This window comes from Saimiri boliviensis, chromosome 1 (genome assembly GCF_048565385.1).
Source record: "Saimiri boliviensis isolate mSaiBol1 chromosome 1, mSaiBol1.pri, whole genome shotgun sequence".
Taxonomy (NCBI): Eukaryota; Metazoa; Chordata; class Mammalia; order Primates; family Cebidae; genus Saimiri; species Saimiri boliviensis.
This window is the reverse complement of record NC_133449.1, coordinates 101,740,990-101,763,478: the sequence shown is the minus strand read 5'-3', so window position 1 is coordinate 101,763,478 and position 22,489 is coordinate 101,740,990. Positions and strand designations below refer to the sequence as shown.

The 22,489-nt window shown below is 54.1% G+C and overlaps 1 pseudogene; it reads right to left on the bottom strand.

Annotated features, from left to right (window-relative positions):
- Positions 1 to 19,461: 19,461 nt before the first annotated feature.
- LOC101043912 (ferritin heavy chain pseudogene) lies at positions 19,462 to 20,229 on the bottom strand (annotated as a pseudogene).
- Positions 20,230 to 22,489: the final 2,260 nt, after the last annotated feature.

Genomic DNA, 22,489 nt, shown 5'->3' with positions numbered 1-22,489 from the left:
AGAGGCTGAGGCAGGAGAATCGCCTGAACCCAGGAGGCGGAGGTTGCGGTGAGCCGGAATCGTGCCATTGCACTCCAGCCTGGGTAACAAGAGCGAAACTCCATCTCAAAAAAAAAAAAAAAAAAAAACTCTGTCTCAAAAATAAAAAAGAAGATACAAATCTACTCATCCCACAAACGCATACTGAGGCTGGGTTCTGTGTCTGTGTTTCCCGGCGGCCGTAATGGATGACCACACAGCTGGTGGTATGAAACCGCACGCTCACCACCTTCTGGTTCTGAGAACACACATTCTACAGGGCCTCACCGGGCTAAAGTCAAGGTGTGGGCAGGCTCCTTCTGCAGGCTCAGGGTAGGCACCATCTCCTTACTTTTTCCAGCTTCCAGAGGCCCCTCTTCCACCTTCAAAGCTCGTGCGGCGGCCGTCACTCCTCTCCTGTCTGGATGCTCCCTCCCTCTCAGAAGGCCCTGTGACACATTGGGCTCCCTGGGTAAGCAGAACCCTCTCCCCATCTCTGGGTCCTTGCCACAGTCATATCTGCCATGTCTCTCCCGCCACGTGAGGGACGTGTCCATCCACAGACCAAGGGCACTGGGAAGGGTGTGTGTCTTGGGGCTGTTCTGCCGACCACAGGGGCTAGTGTCGTGGGGGGTCAGTCTGCCCCAGCAGCCTGCATCTTCATCCACCTTGAAGCCTGCGAGAGAGGCCGGGAGCTGGACACCGAGCTGGGCCTGAGTCAAATCCATCATTCCTCCCTAGAACCTGCCCCTAGCCTGGTGGGTCTTGGGCAGGCGTCCCCAAACTACGGCCCACGGGCCACATGTGGCCTCCTGAGGCCATTTATCTGGCCCCCTCGCCACACTTCAGGAAGGGGCATCTCTTTCATTGGTGGTCAGTGAGAGGAGCACAGTATGTGGTGGCCCTTCAACGGTCTGAGGGACAGTGAACTGGCCCCCTGTGTAAAAAGTTTGGGGATGCCTGGTCTTGAGGATCAAGAGAGTCAGGCCAGATGATACCGAGTTGGATTGGAAGGGTAGTACCACCAGGGGCCTTTCAGAGCTGGGACGCAGGCCGGGCATGGTGGTTCACGCCTGTAACCCCAGCAGTTTGGGAGGCCGAGGTGGGTGGATCACCTGAGGTCAGGAGTTCCAGACCAACCTGACCAATATGGTGAAACCCCGTCTCTGCTAATAATATAAAAATCAGCCAGGTGTGGTGGCAGGTGCCTGTAATCCCAGTTACTTGGGAGGCTGAGGCAGGATAATTGCTTGAACCCAGGAGGCAGCAGTTGCAATGAGCCAAGATTGTGCCACTACACTCCAGCCTGGTTGGCAAAGTGAGACTCTGTCTCCAAAAAAAAAAATCTGGATTTGGGACACAGAGCCCAGGTTGAGAGCTGTGGTGTATTGAGCCTCTCCCCATTGCCTCCTGGACTCCTAGGGGTTCACAGTACCTAGGCCAGGCACCGGGACCCATGCTGCTGACCATCCTGACGTGGGGGTCCCTGCTCCACCCATTCGGGTGTGTTGTTTGTACCGACAGCCGAACCAGGGAGGCGGGAGGAGCTCCTGGTCCCAGGCTGGGTCTTGAGGCTCTGGGAATGCTGACTGCCTGGGAGTCAGGTCTGGGGGATCGTGGCTGATCTCTGATCCCAGGGAAAGGTGTAGAGTGCTGACCCAGATGCCTCAGACCCACCTGTGGCAGCCCTGGGATTTTTCCCAGAATGTTCTAGAAGGGCATAAACAGTGGGGATAGCTGGAAGAAATCCCTGAAGTGAATGGAGATCTGTCAGGCAAGCCAGCCTGCGGGCAGTGCCTGTTCTCGCCACCTGCAGTGGCCTCTCCAGAGCCTTTGTCCTTGTCCACCCTCCTCCCCTTCACCCTGCCCAGGCCCCTGTTCTCCTCCAACATCTGGGACTTCTCTTTTCCTTCCTCTGTGGTGTTGATGAGGATGAAAGAGGTGAAGAGGGTGAGCAGTGCCTGGGAATGTATCTCACAGAGGAACTCGCTCTCAGGACAGAGGGTCAGCACCCGAGAGCGAGCAACCCTTTTATTTGTTTTTATTTTTAAAAAGACAAGGTTGGCCAGGCGCGGTGGCTTACACCTATAATCCCGGCGCTTTGGGAGGCTGAGGCGGGTGGATCATGAGGTCGAGAGATCGAGACCATCCCGGTCAACATGGTGAAACCCCGTCTCTACTAAAAATACAAAAAATTAGCTGGGCATGGTGGCGCATGCTTGTAATCCCGGCTACTCGGGAGGCTTAGCCAGGAGAATTGCTTGAAATGGGGAGGCAGAGGTTGCGGTGAGCCAAGATCAAACTCAGCCCAGCCTGGGCAACAAGAGCAAAACTCCCTCTCAACAAAAAAAAAGAGATAGGGTAAGGTGATAGTCAAGGTCTCACGTTCTAGAAAACTCTCTGGCCATGACTTCCACACTGAGATGGCTCAGGTCCAGATGTCACAAGGGACGCAATGTTCCTGTCTTGGCAGCAGCCTGGCAACCACCCCAGGCTCAGATCCCTCAGCCTAAGTTCACGCAGAACGCTTAGCACACAGCAGCTCTGTTCAGCGCCTCAGGCCCCAGCAGGCTGGGCTGGGGTAGCTTCCTGCGGTGTTTCCTCCTGGACCCATTGGTTCATTTCCCCGTGTTTTCCCAACTCACTCATCACCTGGTTTCTGCTGCATCTTGCTTGGAAGGCGCCAATCACACAGCGGCAGCTTATCAATCATTATTAGCCCGCCGGGTTCTCAGCCCCACCTGGCCTGTGCAGAGGGTTCAGAGAGCAGTTCTCCGTAGCAGGGCGTTCGGCGTGTGCTCACTCCTCAGGTGAGGCTGGGGACATTCAGGCGTGCTGTGAGTGCCATGGTTTTGATTCAAGATATTGCAAAAGGTTTCAAGCTTCCCTATGAGAACATGTAAAGATAATGTTATGTTTGATAGAAGCGAGAGAGCATTCAGTATCACGGTACACTTACAAATCATTCTCTTTATTGGAATGAGGCCTTGGACGTATCTGATCCAGGATGCAAGGGCCCCTCCAGCACGGGTGGGGTGCTGTTGGCCTGGTGGAAAAGCTGGCAAATGAATCCATGATAATCCATTATATCTTTGAAAGGGGAGCCTGGGAAGGGGCGGAACGTTTCCGTGTGCCCCCGGACCTCCAGGGAGAAGGTCCAGCAGACAAGCCTTGGCCTCAGAGACTGTGCTCTCCAAAGGAGCTGCAGTCAGGGTTGCTGTGAGTGATCAGGCCCCATCCGTTTTTGTTTGTTTGTTTTGAGACGGAGTTTCACTCTTGTTACCCAGACTGGAGTGCAATGGCGCAATCTCGGCTCACCGCAACCTCCGCCTCCTGGGTTCAGGCAGTTCTCCTGCCTCAGCCTCCTGAGTAGCTGGGATTACAGGCGAGCACCACCATGCCCAGCTAATTTTTGTGTTTTTAGTAAAGATGGTGTTTCACCTTGTTGACCAGGATGGTCTCGATCTCTTGACCTCGTGATCCACCACCTCAGCCTCCCAGAGTGCTGGGATTATAGGCTTGAGCCACCGCACCCGGCCTTTGTTTTTTTTTTTGTTTTTTGTTTTTGTTTTTTTTTTTTTTTGAGACGGAGTTTCGCTCTTGTTACCCAGGCTGGAGTGCAATGGCGCGATCTCGGCTCACCGCAACCTCCGCCTCCTGGGCTCAGGCAATTCTCCTGCCTCAGCCTCCTGAGTAGCTGGGATTACAGGCATGCACCACGATGCCCAGCTAATTTTTTGTATTTTTAGTAGAGACAGGGTTTCACCATGTTGACCAGGATGGTCTCGATCTTTCGACCTCGTGATCCACCCGCCTCGGCCTCCCAAAGTGCTGGGATTACAGGCTTGAGCCACCGCGCCCGGCCTTTTTTGTTTTTTTTTAAGACAGAGTCTCACTCTGTCACCCAGGCTGGGGGGCAGTGGCGAAATCTTGGCTCACTGCAACCTTTGCCTAAAAGGTTCAAGCATCAGGGCTCAGGCTCCCAAGTAGCTGGGATTACAGGCATGCGCCACCACACCCAGAAGATATATGTATTTTTAGTAGAAACGCGGTTTCTCCTTGTTGCCAAGGCTGGTCTGCAACTTCTGGCCTCAAGTGATCCAGCTAGCTTGGCCTCCCGAAGTGCTGGGATTACAGGTGTGAGCAATGGCGCCCGGCCTGACCTTTTAATTGCCATTTTGATTTGTTTAAGATGGTATCTCATTGTAGTTTTGATTTGCATTTCTTTAATGATCAGTGATACCTTTTTTTCATATGTTGGTTGGCTGTATATATGTCTTCTTCTTTTTTTTTTTTAAGACTGGGTTTCACCATGTTAGTCAGGCTGGTCTTGAACTCTCAAACTCAGGTGATCCGCTCGCCTTGGCCTCCAAAGTGCTTGGATTACAGGGCCAGCCATATGTCTTTTTTTGAAAAGTGTGTTCGGGACTGGTGCAGTGGCTCACGCCTGTAATCCTCGCACTTTGGGAGGCTGAGGCAGGTGGATTGCCTGCACTTGGGAGTGCAAGACCATCCTGGGCAACACGGTAAAATCACATCTCTACTAAAATACAAAAAAAATATTAGCCAGGTGTGGTGGCGTGTGCTTGTAAGTCCCAGCTACTCGGGAGGGCGAGGCAGGGGCATCGCTTGAACCTGGGAGGTGGAGGTTGCAGTGAGCGGAGATCGCGCCACTGCCCTCCAGCCAGGGCGACCGACCGAGTGAGACTCCATCTCAAAATAACCAGACAAACAAACAAAAACATAGGCCGGGCGTGGTGGCTCACGCCTGTAATCCCAGCACTTTGGGAGGCCGAGGCGGGTGGATCACGAGGTCAAGAGACGAGACCATCCTGGTCAACATGGTGAAACCCCGTGTCTACTAAAAATATAAAAAAGTAGCTGGGCATGGTGGCGCATGCCTGTAATCCCAGCTACTCAGGAGGCTGAGGCAGGAGAATTGCTTGAACCCAGGAGGCGGAGGTTGCGGTGAGCCGAGATCGCGCCATTGCACTCCAGCCTGGGTAACAAGAGCGAAACTCCGTCTCAAAAAAGAAAGAAAAGTATGTTCATGTCCTTTGGCCACTTTTAAATGGGGTTGTTTTTTTCTTGGGTTTTGAAGTTCCTCATAGATGCTGGATTTTATACCTTTGTCGGATGCATACTTTGCAAATATTTTCTCCCATTCCGTAGGCTGTCTTTTTACTCTGGATAATTTCTTTTGCTGTGCAGAACCCTCCTGTGGAGCTGTTCTCTGAGCCCTCCACGCAGGCCTGGCGGCGCTGCTTGGCCCCGGGCTGAGAACTCATCTGGCTGAGAAAGGGATTGATAAACGGCCGCTGTGTGATTCGAGGCTTCAAAGCAAGAGGCAGCAGAAACCGGGTGATGAGTGAGTTGGGAAAACGTGGGGCAAATGAAAGAATGGGTTCAGGAGGAAGCGCTTACCGCAGGAGCTGAGTTCAATTAGATCCCATTTGTCAATTTTTGTTTTCGTGGCAATTGCTTTCGGTGGCATCTTCATGAAATCTTTGCCTGTTCCTGTGTCCAGGATGGTATTGCCTAGGTCGTCTTCTGGGGTTCTGATAGTTTTGGGTTTTGCTTTAGGGTCTCAATCTCTCTTTTTTTTAATTTTTTGAGACGGAGTCTCACTCTGTCGCCCAGGCTGGAGTGCAATGGCACAATCACTGCTCACTGCAGCCTTTGCCTCCCAGGCTCAAGCAATTCTCCTGCCTTAGCCTCCCAAGTAGCTGAGACTACAGGTATGTGCTACCATGCCCAGCTAATTTTTGGATTTTTAGTAGTGACAGGGTTTCACCATGTTGGCCAGGCTGGTCTCGAACTGCTGTCCACAGGTCATCGTCCCTCCTTGGCCTCCAAAGAGCTGGGATCACAGGCATGAGCCACCAGGCCTGGCCTCCCTGTCTTGTCTAATCAACGCCCAGCACTGGAGCCACCCAAGCTCCTGACAGGTGTGGGACGAATGGACCTGACTTCCTCCAGCAGCAGAAGAGGCTCTGCCGTCACCGTGGGTCCAGCCGCTGGGGCCGCTATAGGGTGCAGGCCCGGGCATCGCACCCATCCCTCTGTGCTGCTGGTCCCAGCCCCAGGTGACCATCCCCTCAGCAGAATCACTTCCCCATTTGGGCAGCTTTGCCTCTAAGGACTCGGAGTATTGGGGAATTTGGCTGCTTTGCTGTGGCTGGTGAAGCCCAGGGTGCTGGCTAAGAGAAAGCAGGCCTCCAGGGGAGTCTGGGGGCAGTCCCGCAGGCAGCCACATGTGGCCAGAGTCGGCAGCACATGGGGGCTGCTTCGAGGCCCCTGCATGGGAGGAGACTGTCTTCTCTCTTCTGGCTTTGCTAAGTGAGAGGTGTGGGGCAGGGCTGCCCCTCTTACTCGTGGCTGCTGGGATCCCTCTGCCCACCTCTGCGCCTGGAGCCTGAGCCTTCCAGCCTGCTTCAGGGGCTGTCTTGTCCAGGGACTTCCAGCGGGGCCAAGGACAGGAGGCCCACTGGAGAAAGGGTTCAGTCTGTGTACTGCTCTGTTCAGTCTGGCTGTGGTTTGGGAGTGGCTGCACTTTTCTACAGCTGTGTGGGTGGGGTTTGCCCTAGAATCTGCTCTAGTCCTCACCCCTGTATCTGTGAGTGTGACCCTGTTGGGAAACTGTGTTTTTGGATGTGGTTAAGATGAGTCACACTGCTGGGCGTGGTGACTCACGCCTGTAATCCCAGCACTTTGGGAGGCTGAAGCAGGTGGATCACGAGGTCAGCAGATCGAGACCATCCTGGTCAGCATGGTGAATCCCCGTCTCTACTAAAAATACAAAAAATTAGCTGGGCATGGTGGCGCGTGCCTGTAATCCCAGCTACTCAGGAGGCTGAGGCAGGAGAATTGCCTGAACCCAGGAGGCGGAGGTTGCGGTGAGCCGAGATCGCGCCATTGCACTCCAGCCTGGGTAACAAAAGCGAAACTGTCTCAAAAAAAAAAAAAAAAAAAGAAAAAAGAAAAAGATGAGTCACACTTACCAGAGGGCTGGCCCTAAACCCAATGACAGGTGTCCTTATAAGAAGAGAGAAATTGGCTCAGCACTATGGCTCATGCCTGTAATCCCAGTACTTTGGGAGGGTGAGATGGGTGGATCACGAGGTCAAGAGTTCAAGACCAGTCTGACCAATATGGCGAAACCCCATCTCTACTAAAAATAAAAAATTAGCTGCGCATGGTGGCGGGTGCCTGTAATCTCAGCTACTCAGGAGGGTCAGGCAGGAGAATCGCTTGAACCCGGGAGGCAGAGGTTGCAGTGAGCCATGATCCTGGGGGACAGAGTGAGACTCCATTTCAAAAAAAGAAAAGAAGGGAGAAATTTGGACACACAGAGGAGAGGCTGTGTGAAGAGGATGGCAGGGACTGGAGTGAAGCAGCCAGGAGCCAAGATTCCAGGGCCACCGGGAGCCGGAAGAGGAGGGAAGGAGCCTCCCCTGCAGCCTTTGGAGGGAGCCAGGTCCTGCTGACTTCGGGATTCCAGGCTTGAGTCCTCCAGGATTGCAGGGTACTCAATGTGTGGTTTTTTTGTTTTTTTTTTGAGACGGAGTTTCGCTCTTGTTACCCAGGCTGGAGTGCAATGGCGCGATCTCGGCTCACTGCAACCTCCGCCTCCTGGGTTCAGGCAATTCTCCTGCCTCAGCCTCCTAAGCAGCTGGGATTACAGGCACGCGCCACCACGCCCAGCTAGTTTTTTGTATTTTTAGTAGAGACGGGGTTTCACCATGTTGACCAGGATGGTCTCGATCTCTCGACCTCGTGATCCACCCGCCTCAGCCTCCCAAAGTGCTGGGATTACAGGCTTGAGCCACCGCGCCCAGCTCAGTGTGTGTTGTTAAAGCTGCCTGGTTTGTAGAACCTAATTATAGCAGCTGGGGACATGAATGCCACAGCTGTGTCTGGGCTGGTGAGAATCATTGTCCAGCAGCCCTGCAAGGGGAACCGATGCCTTGGGTGTTGGTGGTGCCTCTGCACCTCCCGGCTACCTGAGGGATGTCCTCTGATCTGCGGGGACCCCACAGAGTGCAGAGGCCCAGCAGCATGGTGCCTGATTCCAGGATGGGCAGAGATGGACAGTGGAGATGCTGCGGAAGCCACAGGTGTCGGGAAGGTGTGGACAGGCCTGAGCCAGATGTGCTGGCTTTGGGCCCTGGCCTCAGTGCTGTGACCCTGGGGCAAGCTCCAGGGGACTCAGTGGTACAACAAAAGGCAATGGTGATGTTTCTCGTAGAGTCTCTGGGCTCTGTGGGCCACAGCAGTGCTGTGATGGGGGCGGGGGGGGGTGCTGAATGCTGAAGTGTGGTCAGAAGTGGCGAAGCACCTGCTGCTCCCTGGGGGATGTGAGAGGGGCAGGAGGAAGCTGTGGGGAAACCCTTCCGGGGGTCCCATATAGGATGCCTCTACAGGGCATCTCTGCATCGGCCATGCCTGTGACAGCACTCCCCCGACCTCACCCCCCATCTCCCACCTCGCTCCCCCACCCCCCACCTAAGGCTATGCTGCTTTACTTCCCTACAGCCACTGCAGCAGATGGCTGGCTGGTGGCTTGAATATTGATCCTCTCATAGTCCTGGAGGACAGAAGTTCAAACTCAAGGCTGGGCACGGTGGCTCACACCTGTCATCCCAGCACTGTGGGAGTCTGCGGTGGGCAGATCACTTGAGGCTAGGAGTTCTAGACCTGCCTGGCTAACATGGTGAAACCCTGTCTCTACTAAAAACACAAAAATTATCCAGGCGTGGTGGTGGGTGCCTATAGTCCCAGCTACTTTGGAAGCTGAGGCAGGAGAATTGCTTGAACCTGAGAGGTAGAGGCTGCAGTGAGCCAAGACCATGCCACTGCCCTCCAGCCTGGGTGACAGAGTGAGACTCCACCTCAAAAGAGAATTAGCCAGGTGTGGTGGCACATGCCTACAGTCCCAGTTACAAGGCTGAGGCAGGAGAATTGCTTGAATTTGGGAAGCAGAGATTGCAGTTAGCTTGAGCTTAGACCAAGCCTGTATGACAGAGCAAGGCTCCATCTAAAAAAAAAAAAAAATGTTTCCAAACCAAATGTGTAGGCAAGCCCACGCTCCTGCGAAGGCTCCGGAGAGACTTCCTGCCCCTGGCTGCAGCTGTTCCTCAGCTGTGGCCACACTGCTCAGTCCCTGCCCTGTCTTCTCATGGCCCTGCCGCTCTGTGGCCCTTGCCCTGTGTCTCCATGTCTCCCGTGGCCTCTCCCCTGCACATGTCTCCAGGAACCTTGCGTGGCCTTCTTTGGAAACAGGGTCTTTGCAAATGTAGTTAAGAAGGGGTCACGCCGGGCGCAGTGGCTCAAGCCTGTAATCCCAGCACTTTGGGAGGCCGAGGCGGGTGGATCACAAGGTCGAGAGATCGAGACCAACCTGGTCAACATGGTGAAACCCCGTCTCTACTAAAAATACAAAAAATTAGCTAGGCATGGTGGTGCGTGCCTGTAATCCCAGCTACTCAGGAGGCTGAGGCAGGAGAACTGCCTGAACCCAGGAGGCGGAGGTTGCGGTGAGCTGAGATCGCGCCATTGCACTCCAGCCTGGGTAACAAGAGCGAAACTCGGTCTCAAAAAAAAAAAAAAAAAAGAAGAAGGGGTCACACTGGAACAGAGTGTACCCCAAAGCCAATGGCTACTGTCCTATTAGGAAGAAAAGACACAGAGACACGTGCAGAGGAGAGGCCACGGTGGGAGACACAGAGCGCGCCATTGCTCTCCAGCCTGGGTGACAAAGCGAGACTCCGTCTCAAAAAAAAAAAAAAAAAAACCAGATTCCTGGCTGGCTGCGGTGGGTCATGCCTGTAATCCCAGCAGTTTTAGAGGCTAAGGTACACCCCACAGATTTCACATTTCAAAAAGAAAAATTTTTAGCTGGACGCGGTGGCTCAAGCCTGTAATCCCAGCACTTTGGGAGGCCGAGGTGGGTGGATCACGAGGTCAAGAGATGGAGACTATCCTGGTCAACATGGTGAAACCCCGTCTCTACTAAAAATACAAAAAACTAGCTGGGCATGGTGGCGCGTGCTTGTAATCCCAGCTACTCAGGAGGCTGAGGCAGGAGAATTGCCTGAACCCAGGAGGCGGAGGTTGCGGCGAGCCAAGATCGTGCCATTGCACTCCAGCCTGGGTAACGAGAGCCAAACTTCATCTCAAAAAAAAAAAAAGAAGAAAAATTTTTGACTTCCTTTTGAAAAAAATGGAAGATTTGGTTATCTGGGGCTGACCATCCCAGAGCATGGAAGTGGCTGGTGCTGCAGCCTGCTGCCCCTTGGTTACGGCGTGCCCCTGCACTTAACCACCTGCCCACCTCTCTCATCTCTCTCCTGGGTCTGGCTAGGCCCTGTAGCTCTTTGTGACTTCAACTTCTGGCCTGTATAAAAACCATCTGCAAAAAAACAACAGTCCAGATGAGGCCAGCGCGTTGCAGAACCCACACAGCTGTGTAACGTGGCCCAGGCCCAAGCACCTCTCCTCAGCCTGGAGCTCACAGAGCGAACAGACTGTAGGTGTAAAGGTCCTAGAGACAACTGTGGTAGGTGAGATGGTTTTACACGCTCAGGACAGTCTGCCGGGCGGGACAAGGATTGCAGGTGTCACCACCGCCCTGTTTGCGCCAGTGGCATGAAGCAGGAAAGGTCACGAAACAAACCTCTCCAACACCGAACTGGGAAGAAAGGGGTGATTTATTCGGCTGGGAGCAGCCGTGGCCTAGTTGCCTAACAGCAGAGCTCCCCGGCAAAGAAAACTCTTGCCTTTTTAAAAGTTTATAGCTCTAGAAATTACATGTGAAAGGGTCCTGGGTTTACACCTTTAGAATTACGTGTGAAAGGGTCCTGGGTTTACACCTCTAGAATTTACATGTGAAAGGTCCTGGGCTTACGGTGCTAGAAATTACATGTGAAATGGTCTCGGTCCCTGAAGTAGGCGTGGAGTATGTGACCTAGGTGGGGGTTTGATTCTGTTTAAGTAAAAACAATGCCTTCCAGAAAGATTCCTCCACACCATGCCTGCGATCTGCAGGAGTGCGATTCAGGGTGCCATTGAGGTTGGCCAGCGTTTACTTCTCCTACTGAAATGCGATGTGGAAGTCTAGGGAGAAGCGCCCTTAGAAGCTTAAGAGGATTAAGGGGCTCGTTCCTCAGCAGACAGAACCAATCGATGACAGCACTGTCTCTCCCAGCCTAGGTTTTCAGTCTTGGTTGTTGGGATTTGGGGCTGGATCATTCTTTACTGTGGGGCTAATTGGTTGTTTCCCGTGCATTGTAGAATGCTCAGTACCATCCCTGGCCTGCACCAGCTGGAGGCCAGCAGCACCCTCCCCCTTAGTTAGTTGTGACAACCCAAAATATTTTACACCACGCTTGTCCAACCTGAGGCCCACTGGCTTCGTATGGCCCAGTGCAGCTTTGAATGAGGCCCAACACAAATTGATAAACTTTCTGTCGCCCAGGCTGGAGTGCAGTGATGCAAATCTCAGCTCACTGCAACCTCGGCCTCCCAGCTTCAAGCAATTCTCCTGCCTCAGCCTCCCAAGTAGCTGGGACTGCAGGCACCCGCCACCACATCCGCTAATGTTTGTATTTTTAGTAAAGATGGGGTTTCATCATGTTGGCCACTCTGGTCTCGAACTTCTGACCTCAAGTGACCTGTCCGCCTCCGCCTTCCAAAGTCCTGGGATTACAGGCATGAGCCACTGCATCTAGCACCAATTTGTAAACTTTCTTAAAACATGAGCCTTTTAGATGGGCGTGGTGGCTCACGCCTATAATCCCAGCTCTTTGGGAGGCCGAGGCGGGTGGATCACAAGGTCAGGAGTTCAAGATCAGCCTGACCAACATAGTGAAACCCTGTCTCTAATAAAAAAAAAAAAAGGAGAGAGAGAAGAAAAATCATGAGACTTTTTGGCTGGGCATGGTGGCTCACACCTGTAATCTTAGCACTTTGGGAGGCCAAGGCAGGTGGATCACCTGAGGTCAGGAGTTCAAGACCTGCCTGACCAACATGGTGAAACCCTGTCTTTAAACAAAAAAAGAGAGAAAAAAAGAGAGACTTTTTTGCAATTTTCTTTTAGTTCATCAGCTATCATTAGTGCATTTTATGTGTGATCCAAGACAATTCTTCTTCCAGGGTGACCCAGGGAAGCCAAAAGATTGGACACCCGTGTTCTAGATGTTGCCAGGTATCCCCTGGTTAAGAACTAAGTTCAGCCGCAAACATAGGGCTGCAGGCAGCAGCAGCAGCACCCCTGGGAGCTGGGGGGCCAAGCCTCTTTCCCGTGTCTGCTGGGGTGTGGACTGTGTGGCTTTGCATATGTGTGCTCTGTGAGGCGCCTGGGTCATGCTCCCCCTTCCTGGCCCTCCATGGATGACAGCGTTTCAAAACGCAGACAGCCATCCTGGCTCCCACTGTGGCTGTGTGAATTAAAGGGCAGGGCTGACTCCTGAAGGGGCCCCACCCCACCCTCCCTGCCCTCCCACCCCTGCTTACGGGAGCCATGCCTTCAGGGGTGACTCACAGGAAAGCCTGCCTTGTCCCAGGTTGGGGCAGCGCGTGTCACGCCAGCTCACAGGAGCAACTAGACCGTGTTACACCCATCATCTCCAGTTGCGCGGGTGTCAGCCTGCGTACAAAGGGTGTAACGTGTCCTGGGGTAAAAGAGGAGCCCTGGGGCACCTCCATTCCCATCCCACCCGCGAGCCAGCCACCGCAGCTTAGTGAGCTTATACCAACGCTGCTCTGCCCAGCTGCACCCTCCCGTGCTGGATGAAAGAGAGGCTGGTGGCTGATGCAAGAGGCAGATGTGATTAAAGCAGAAGTGTGAGTTACAGCCCTGCCTGGCAGCTCTGGCTGGGAAGGGGCTGCGTCTACACGGCAAGGCAATTAGAGCAATTAGTGGGGCCTTGTAGAGCTCAGTGGAAGGAGGACCTGAGAGAGACCCACAGAAAAGGGAAGCCCCCTCCTTCCAGATCCATTACAAATGCGTGTGGGCACAGAAGTGGGAGAGAGAACGTTAAAGGCGGCCCTGCGGGTGTCTCCCAGGACAGGCCCTGTGAGGGCTGGGTGGGCGCTGGGCTGCTGGGGAAATGACCCCAGGGAACAGAATCTCCAGCCTTTGGCAGGATTGAGACCTGGGGATGGAAGGGAGTGGTGGGCTTTTTAAGGAGCGGTGGGTGGTGCCCCAGCCGCAAAGGGAGGGGCCTAGGGTGCGGGGATGCCAGCTGCAGCCCTACCTGGCGGGATGTGGGGCGGGGCTACAGGGGTCTGGGCAGAACATGGCTCCTTTGAGAGAAGGGTTCCTGCCACTTCTGTTTCTGACACATGTATGCGTGTCTGTGAATTTCTAAGCCTGGGTCAGGTTAAGGGAGTTTGATAGATTTCGTCCTCAGCCACACGTCCCATGACCACAGTGGTGTGACTTGGTCACCTTTGTATCCCCAGGCACCCTAAAGCTGCCACATCCGCCATGTTGGGGGGCTGCAGTGACTTCATGGGAAGAGCCTGTTCTTGGAGGGGGTGAGCTGGGGGGGGCCTTGCTGGGCATCCTGTCCCTCTGCCCTCCGCCCTTTGCTCTGATGTCCAGTCCCCTTGGCTGTCCCTTCAGGCTTGTGGTCCTGGCCCCTGGGTGGCTGATTTTCCTACAGCTTCTGTTGCCCCACTGCCCCGGGCTGGGCTCCCACCCTACCCCAGTCTACCCCACCATCCTCCAGAGCAGGGGAAACCATGCCCTACTCATCCCACGTAAACTCAGATTCTTAGAGCCAGCGGGCTCAGCTTGGGCTGCTCAGACTTCCTCTGGGAGAAATGGGGGCCCAATTATACCCCAGAATCAGGTGAGCTGCACCTTCTCGGGTATCAGAACACAGGGCCAACTGGTCACAGTGGCTCACTCCTGTAATCCCAGCATTTTGAGAGACCAAGGCAGATGAATCACCTGAGGTCAGGAGTTTGAGACCAGCCTGGCCAACATGGTGAAACTCCGACTCTACTAAAAATACAAAAAATTAGCTGGGTGTGGTGTCGCGTGCTTGTAATCCTAGCTACTTGGGAGGCTGAGGTAAGAGAATCTCTTGAACCCGGGAGGCAGAGGTTGTAGTGGGCCAAGATCGTGCCACTGTACTCCAGTCTGGGTGACAGAGCAAGACTCCATCTCAGAAAAAAAAAGAAAAGGGCCCTGTGGAAAGTCGGCGGTCCATGCACCTAGGACAGGGCAGGGGCCAGCTGCCTGGGGCGCTGTGTGCAGGTCTCAGCTCTCACTTCCTTCCCCGCTGGGTGAGCCACAGGCAGGCGGGCGTGTGGCTCTGTGTGATGATGACTGACACGGGAGGAAGCGGGCCAGGGAGACACTTGGTCCCTCGCCCTCAGCAACGTGGCTGGGCGGTATTGGAGGCCCGGAGGCCACGAGGTCCCAGAGACCACCAGGAAAGGTCGGCCTCTGGGGAAGGATGGATGAGGGCCCCTCCACCCTCTTTCTCCTCATGCTGCCCCTGCCCCTGAGAGCTCCAGACTGGAGACAAAGTGTCTGTCCAGGTGCTGTGGGTTTCACTGAGCAGGTGCCTTCCAGGAAAAGTGGAGTCAAGGGTCATCCCAGGAGTCCTCAGGACAGAGGCTCGTCAAAGCCATGCTGTTTTCCCTCTGACCCTCCGCAGCCAAGGTGGTGGCGCGAATGTGGTGGGTGGGAGGGTGGGATTCAGGGAGTATTTGCCAGAGTGGGAAGGGCCTGGGAGACTGAGGCTCCGAGAGAGCAGGAGCAGGGCCCCCCCCAGCTCAGGGAGGACGGGAGGGACCAGAAGGCCACAAGATCCCTGCAGCAGGGAGGAGCTGCTGGCCTTCCTAGAGGAGCGCGCTCCACAGTAGAGCTGCAACAGGAAGCTAGGGAGGAAACCCAGGCACAAACCCAGCTGGAAACCACAGTGGGCAAGAGAGACCCTGTGGGCAAGAGAGGCTGCTCGGTCTAGAATAGGTGGACACAGCAGAGGGGATCTGGAGGCCCACACCCTTCAGGTTGGGCGGGGCAGGGCTGGATAATGACACCAGGCAGCTCTGGGCAGGCAGGGATACAGGGAGTGGGTAGGTGCCTCCAGGGCAGAAGAGCCACAGATGGGGGGCAGGAAGCTCTCCGTTCCACATCAGCACACTTGTTGATGTTCCTGGCACCAAACTTCAAAAAAGCTTGGTCGGGCAAACGAGGCTGGGACAAGCAGTGACTGCAGACCTATGCCCAGGAGGCAGTGTCAGGTCCTGACCCGTGAGTTGCTGAGCCCGCCAGTGCCCTCCTCCACAGTCTCCTGGCATCCGACTTCTCTTTGTCAGGCATCCTGCCAGGCCCCTACTGCACAGACTTCCCCAGCACCAGGAAGGGGCCCCTCTGTGGACTGCAAGTCAGGAAGGATGTCATGAAGGATGGTGGTGGAGCGCTCATCACGGTCTCTTCCTGCGTCATCTCGGCCATGAGAGCTCTCGGAAGGGCCGCTACATATAGCTGCAGTTTGTTCACTGCACAGAAGCACCTGGCGCCAGCCCGTGACTCACATCGCCCCGTGCACTCTGGCCTGGACTCCTCCAACTCCAGGGTGGGGCGTCTGCTTCTCTGCACAGAGGTGGCGTCCACTCCTGAGACCGTGTCAGCCCAGAGGGAGTGCTGTTTAACAGTGCGTCCCCCAGAGCGGGAGACTGTTTTGGTCCCCACCAAGTTGCTTGCTTGGGCTACCTATTGCTGCAGAACAAATAAGCCCAAGACGTAAGGCTGAGGACAATACTGCAGCAGTGCCAGAGTCCGGCACAGTCTGGGCTCAGCCGGGCGGTTCTGTGTAGGTTCTCCCCGACGGCTGCAGTCAGGTGGTGGCCAAGTCTGGAGCCCTCTCACGGCTTCTTCGTCCGCGTGTGTGACCCCTGCACTGGGAGGGTTGGAATCCCGGGGACTGCTCAAGCAACTGTCTCTCCACGTGGCCTCCCCATTGCCTGGCAGTCTTTGGGTGGTGGGGTTTCTCACATGGAAGCTCCTTGCGCCAGAGCGACTGTTCTAAGAAAAAGGATGGACCGGGCATGGTGGCTCACGCCTGTAATCCCAGCACTTTGGCAGGCCGAGGCGGGCAGATCATGAGGTCAAGAGATCGAGAGCATCCTGGCTAACATGGTGAAATCCCGTTTCTACTAAAAATACAAAATTAGGCCGGGTGTGGCGGCTCATGCCTATAATCCAAGCACTTTGAAGGCCAAGGCGGGTGGATCACCTGAGGTTGGGAGTTCAAGACCAGCCTGACCAACGTGGTAACGCCCCGTCTTAAAAAAAAAAAAAAAAAAAAAATTAGCAGGGCTAAAAATACAAAATTAGCAGGGTGTGGTGGCACATGCCTGTAATACCAGGTACTTGGGAGGCTAAGGCAGGAGAATCTCTTGAATCCAGGAGGTGAAGGTTGCAGTGAGCCAAGATTGCGCTACTGCACTCCAGCCTGGGTGACAGAGCGAGACTCTGTCTCACTCTGTCTCAAAAAAAACAAAGTGGGGAATGTGGGAGCCGCCAGCCTCTTGGGGCCTGGCCTGGAATTGCTACTGGATTCTACTCTTCCCCGCATCCCATGACACAGCAGGAAGGAAGTGCGTGGTCATCACTGCCCCACCCGTGCTATATGGACTGGGCGGCAGTGGTCTGATGCAGGGCCCTGTACCAGGAATGGGACAGTCCCAGAATGAATGAACCCCCACCAGCACATTCTGGGAGCTGCCAGCCTCATCAGGCAGACGAACGCTCAGGGAGTGACAGCACAGACCACCGTCAGGGTGAGCTGCGGCAGGATGGGCTTGGCACCCCGGCCGCTTCCTGCCTTCTCTTCCTCACTCCTGATGCCGCAGGGGCTATGAGGAGACATTTTAAAAAATAAAAAGGAAGCTAAGCGCCTCTGCGGTATTGTAGTGCGTTATGGTTGTGCTGCGAGAGGTGGCAGGTGCCCACAGAGAAACAGGTGTTTTGTTTGTTTGTTTCTGAAATGGAGTCTTGCTCTGTCACCCAGGCTGGAGGACAATGGTGCAGTCTCGGCTCACTGCAGCCTCTGCCTTCTGGGTTCAAGTGATTCTCCTGCCTCAGCCTCCCAAGTAGCTGGGATTACAGGCGGGCGCCACCATGTCCTGTTAATTTTTGTATTTTTAGTAGAGACGGGGTTTCACCATGTTGGCTAGGCCGGTCTTAAACTCCTGACCTCAGGTGATCCACCCACCTCGGCCTCCCAAAGTGCTGGGATTACAAGTGTGAGTGCCTGGCACAGAAACAGGTGTTTGTGTCAGTGAAACCCCACTCCAAACACAGTAGTGGGGGTGGGAGCTTGCAAGGAGCCATGGGCCCTCCTGGCACTCAGCTGGGACAGAAGAGGAGGGCAGGAGCCTGGGGTTGACCAGGGGAGGAGGAAGGGTGGGAGGTCAGAGAGGCACCAACCATCCAGGTGCCGCATGGCCCAGCGGTGAGGGATTCCAGGGAAAATGTGAGGGGCGCTTGGTCCATCTCAGGCCCCCAGTGTCTCTGTGACCAGCTGGCAACAAGAGCTGCTTTTTTTTCCTCTCTCTCTTTTCTTTCTTTTTTGAGACGGACTTTTGTTCTTGCTGCCCAGGCTGGAGTACAATGGCACAACCTCAGCTCACTGCAACCTCCACCTACTGGGTTTCAGGTATTCTCCTGCCTCAGCCTCCCAAGTAGCTGGGATTACAGATGAGCACCGCCAGACCCGGCTAATTTTGTATTTTTAGTAGAGACGAGGTTTCACCATGTTGGTCAGACTGGTCTAGAACTCTCAACCTCAGGTGATCCACGCGCCTCAGCCTCCCACAGTGCTGGGATGACAGGCCTGAGCCACTGCGCCTGGCTGCAAGAGCTGCTTTCTGTGACTGATGGAACACGTGTCCGTCCGGCGCTGTGGGATTGACTAAGCGGGTGCCTTCCTGGAAAGGTGGAGTTAAGGGGTCATCCCAGGAGGCCTCATGGCAGAAATGCTACAGCAGGAGCCTTGGAGGCCCGTGCAATTTCAATGTGTGCAGATGACAGAAGGACAGAGGGGACCAGGGCGTCGTGTGACACAGGAAGCAGCAGAAGAGGTGGAAGCTCCCAGAAAGGTCCTGGAGCCTGGGAGAGGAGCTGCACTGTGACTTGGCAGCCACCCTCTGAACAGCCAGGTCTGCTCTGTTTCATGGGACTTTCTCAGCTTGAGAGGAAACAGCCGTAGCCGCACCCTCTTAGGTGCCCACTGGTCTCTGAGGGACCTGCAGGTCACACAGGAGGGTGCGGAGAAACTGGCTTCCTGGGAGGGGTGGTCTCGTCCACTGATGGACTCACACCCCTGGCAGTTCAGACCGTGGGAGAGAGCAGTGCAGTCTGGGGTGCTCTGTACCCTCAGGGGCCTCCCATGGCAGACTCTGGGCAAGAGCCGCCTCCTCCTGAGGTCCACCTGCCATCTGCAGGTTTCTATTCCAGGCTGACCTGGAGCAGAAGCCTGGAGCTTGACACTGGGGTCTTCTTGGCCAGGCACCTCTCTGTGCCATTGTGTCTCCGTTGGGCGCCTCTGCTCTGACTGCACTGGTCAGAGAACCCTCGGGTTTGAGCTGGAACAGGCCCAAGAGATCTGCTTGGCCAACATCCTCACTGAGAGGTGAAGACATGGAACCCTAGGGAAGGAAGAGGTATGCTCCCAGCCCTCCAACCAGGGAGAGCCGTGGCAGGGGCTATAGCTCTTGCAGGACTGTTAGAAACACAAAATGTGGCCAGGCACAGTGGCTCATGTCTGTAATCCCAGCACTTTGGGAGGCCGAGGCGGGCAGATCACTTGAGGTTGGGAGTTCAAGACCAGCCTGACCAAAATGGAAAACCCCCATCTCTGCTAAAAATACAAAAATCAGCCAGGCGTGATAGCATATGCCTGTAATCCCAGCTACTTGGGAGGCTAAGGCAGGAGAATTGCTTGAACCTGGGAGGCAGAGGTTGCAGTGAGCTGAGATTATGCCACTGCGCTCCAGCCTGGGCAACAAAAGCAAAACTCCGTCTTAAAAACAAAGTGAACACACAATGTGTTGGACTGACTGTGACCAGCTTCTGTCCCATCCTCTTCCATTTCTGCTACTCAGGGGTGCACCAGCGCCTCCCTCTTACTCTTCTGGAGACCAAGGAAGTGAGAAGCCAGGTGTTCCGCCGGGCATGCTGTGAAATTAGAGACCCTCCATTACGCACATAAATAATTTTCTGTTTTTTTTTTTTCTTTTGTTTTCGAGACCGAGTTTCACTCTTGTTGCCCAGGCTGGAGTGCAATGGCACAATCTCGGCTCACCGCAGCCTCCGCCTCCTGGGTTCAAGCGATTCTCCTGCCTCGGCTTCCCTCGTAGTTGGGACTACAGGCATGCACCACCATGCCCAGCTAATTTTTGTATTTTTTTTTTCCTGGGTACCAAATTTCTTTATTTGAAGGAATGGTACAAAGAACTTAAGTGGATGTTTTGGTACAACTTATAGAAAAGATAAAGGAAACTCCAATATGCATGCACTGCCTTGGTGACCAGGGAAGTCACCCTGTGGCTATGGGGAAATTAGCCTAAGGCTTAGCTTTCATTATCACTGTCTCCCAGAGTGTGCTTGTCAAAGAGATATTCTGCCAAGCCAGAGTGGGGTGCTCCCATCTTGCGCAAGTTGGTCACGTGGTCACCCAATTCTTTGATGGATTTCACCTGCTCATTCAGGTAATGTGTCTCAATGAAGTCACACAAATGGGGGTCATTTTTGTCGGTGGCCAGTTTGTGCAGTTCCAGTAGTGACTGATTCACATTTTTTTCCAAATGTAATGCACACTCCATGGCATTCAGCCCGCTCTCCCAGTCATCATGGTCTGGTTTCTTGATATCCTGAAGGAAGATGCGGCCACTTCGTTGTTTCTGCAGCTTCATCAGTTTCTTGGCATGTTCCCTCTCCTCATGAGATTGGTGAAGAAAGTACTTGGCAAAGTTCTTCAAAGCCACATCATCGCAGTCAAAGTAGTAAGACATGGACAGGTAAACATATGAGGCGTAGAGCTCCAGGTTGATCTGGCAGTTGATGGCGGCCTCTGAATCCTGGTGGTAGTTCTGGCGCACCTGCGAAGGTGATGCGGTCGTCATGGCGGCTGCTAAGGAGAGGCGGCGGCGGCGGTGGCTGCGCGGCACTGGAGAGGCGGCGGGGGCCTTGGGGCGGTCCGAGGACGCGGTGTGGAGGTGGCAGAGGGCTGGCTGTGGGCGGCCGGCCGGGGTGGGGGACAAGCGCTGGGTTCCGTCCAAGCACTGTTGAAGCAGGAGACCGCGGCGACTCTCGGCGAAGAACCAATTTTTGTATTTTTAGTAGAGACAGGGTTTCACCATGTTGACTAGGATGGTCTTGATCTCTTGACCTTGTGATCTGCCTGCTTTGGCCTCCCACAGTGCTGGGATTACAGGTGTGAACCGCCTCAACTGGCGAATAATTTCCTTTTTTTTGGAGACTGAGTCTCCATTTGTCACCCAGGCTGTAGTGCAATGGTGGGATCTTCCTCACTGTAACCTCCGCCTCCCAGGTTCAAGTGATTCTCCTGCCTCAGCCTCCCGAGTCGTTGGGTTTACACGCACACACCACAACGCCCAGCTGTTTTTTTGCTTTTTTAGTAGAGATGGGTTTTCACTGTGTTGGCCAGACTGGTCTCTTTTTTTTTTTTTTTTTTTTTGAGACAGAGTTTCACTCTTGTTACCCAGGCTGGAGTGCAATGGCACGATCTCGGCTCACCGCAGCCTCCGCCTCCTGGGTTCAGGCAATTCTTCTGCCTCAGACTCCCGAGTAGCTGGGACTACAGGCACGTGCCACCATGCCCAGCTAATTTTTGTATTTTTAGTAGAGACAGGGTTTCACCATGTTGACTAGGATGGTCTCGATCTCTTGACCTCGTGATCCGCCCGCCTCGGCCTCCCAAAGTGCTGGGATTACAGGCGTGAGCCACCGCGCCCGGCCCAGACTGGTCTCTTAATCCTGACCTCAAGTTATCTGCCCGCCTCAGCCTCTCTAAGTGCTAGGATTACAGGCCTGAGCCCCTGAGCCTGGCCTTTCATTTATATTTATTTATTTTTTCTTTTTCTTTTTCTTTTTTTTTTTTTTTTTTGAGACGGAGTTTCGCTCTTGTTACCCAGGCTGGAGTGCAATGATGCCATCTCGGCTCACCGCAACCTCCACCTCCTGGGTTCAGGCAATTTTCCTGCCTCAGCCTCCTGAGTAGCTGGGATTACAGGCATGTGCCACCATGCCCAGCTAATTTTTGTATTTTTAGTAGAGATGGGGTTTCACCATGTTGACCAGGATGGTCTCGATCTTTTGACCTCGTGATCCACCCGCCTCGGCCTCCGAAAGTGCTGGGATTACAGGCGTGAGCCACCGCGCCCAGCCCTGTTTTTTTTTTTTTTTTTAAAGACGGGTTTTCACCATGTTGGTCAGGCTGGTCTTGAACTCCTGACCTCAGGTGATCCGCCCCCCTCGGCCTCTGAAGTGCTTGGATTACAGGCGTGAGCCACCACGCCCGGACCGTTTTTTGTTTATTTTTTCTGAGATGGAGTTTCGCTCTCATTGCTCATGCTGGAGTGCAGGGGCGCAATCCCGGCTCACCGCAATCTCTGTCTCCCATGTTCAAGCGATTCTCCTGCCTCAGCCTCCTGAGTAGCTGGGATTACAGGCATGTGCCACCATGCCTGACTAATTTATTGATTTATTTATTTGTTTGTTGTTTATTTTGGTAGAGATGGGATTGCTCCACGTTGGTCAGACTGGTCCTGACCTCAGGTGATCCGCCCACCTTGGCCTCCCAAAGTGTTGGGTTTACAGGCATGCACCACTGTGCCTGGCCAACATTGTTATTACTATGTTTTGCCAATGGACAAAAACTGGGTTTGTCTGTTTTTTTTTTGTTTGTTTGTTTTTTGTTTTTTTGAGAAGGAGTCTCCTCTGTCACCAAGGCTGGAGTGCACTAGTGTGATCTTGGCTCATTGCAACCTCCTGGGTTCAAGCTATTCTCTTGCCTCAGCCTCCCAAGTAGCTGGGATTACAGGTACCTGCCACTACACCCAGCTAATTTTTGTATTTTTAGTAGAGACAGGGTTTCACCATGTTGGCCAGGCTGGTCTTGAACTCCTGACCTCAACTGATCTTACCGCCTCGGCCTCCCAAAGTGCTGGGATGACAGGGGTGAGCCACTGCGCCCAGCTGCTTTGGCCAGTTTTGATAAGTGCTGATATTTGTAGAGATGAAACTACTGTGTGGATGAAGGTTCTGGGTTCTGATTGGAAGCTTATCAGGAGATGCTCACAGTTGTAGAAAATCCCCACCCTGGCATGTGTGCCCCAGTGCTCCTGCTGCTGCCGGCATTTGTCCCTGCTGCAGTGACAGCAAATTTACCTGTGGGTACAGCATTTGTGTTTTTATTATGTTTTC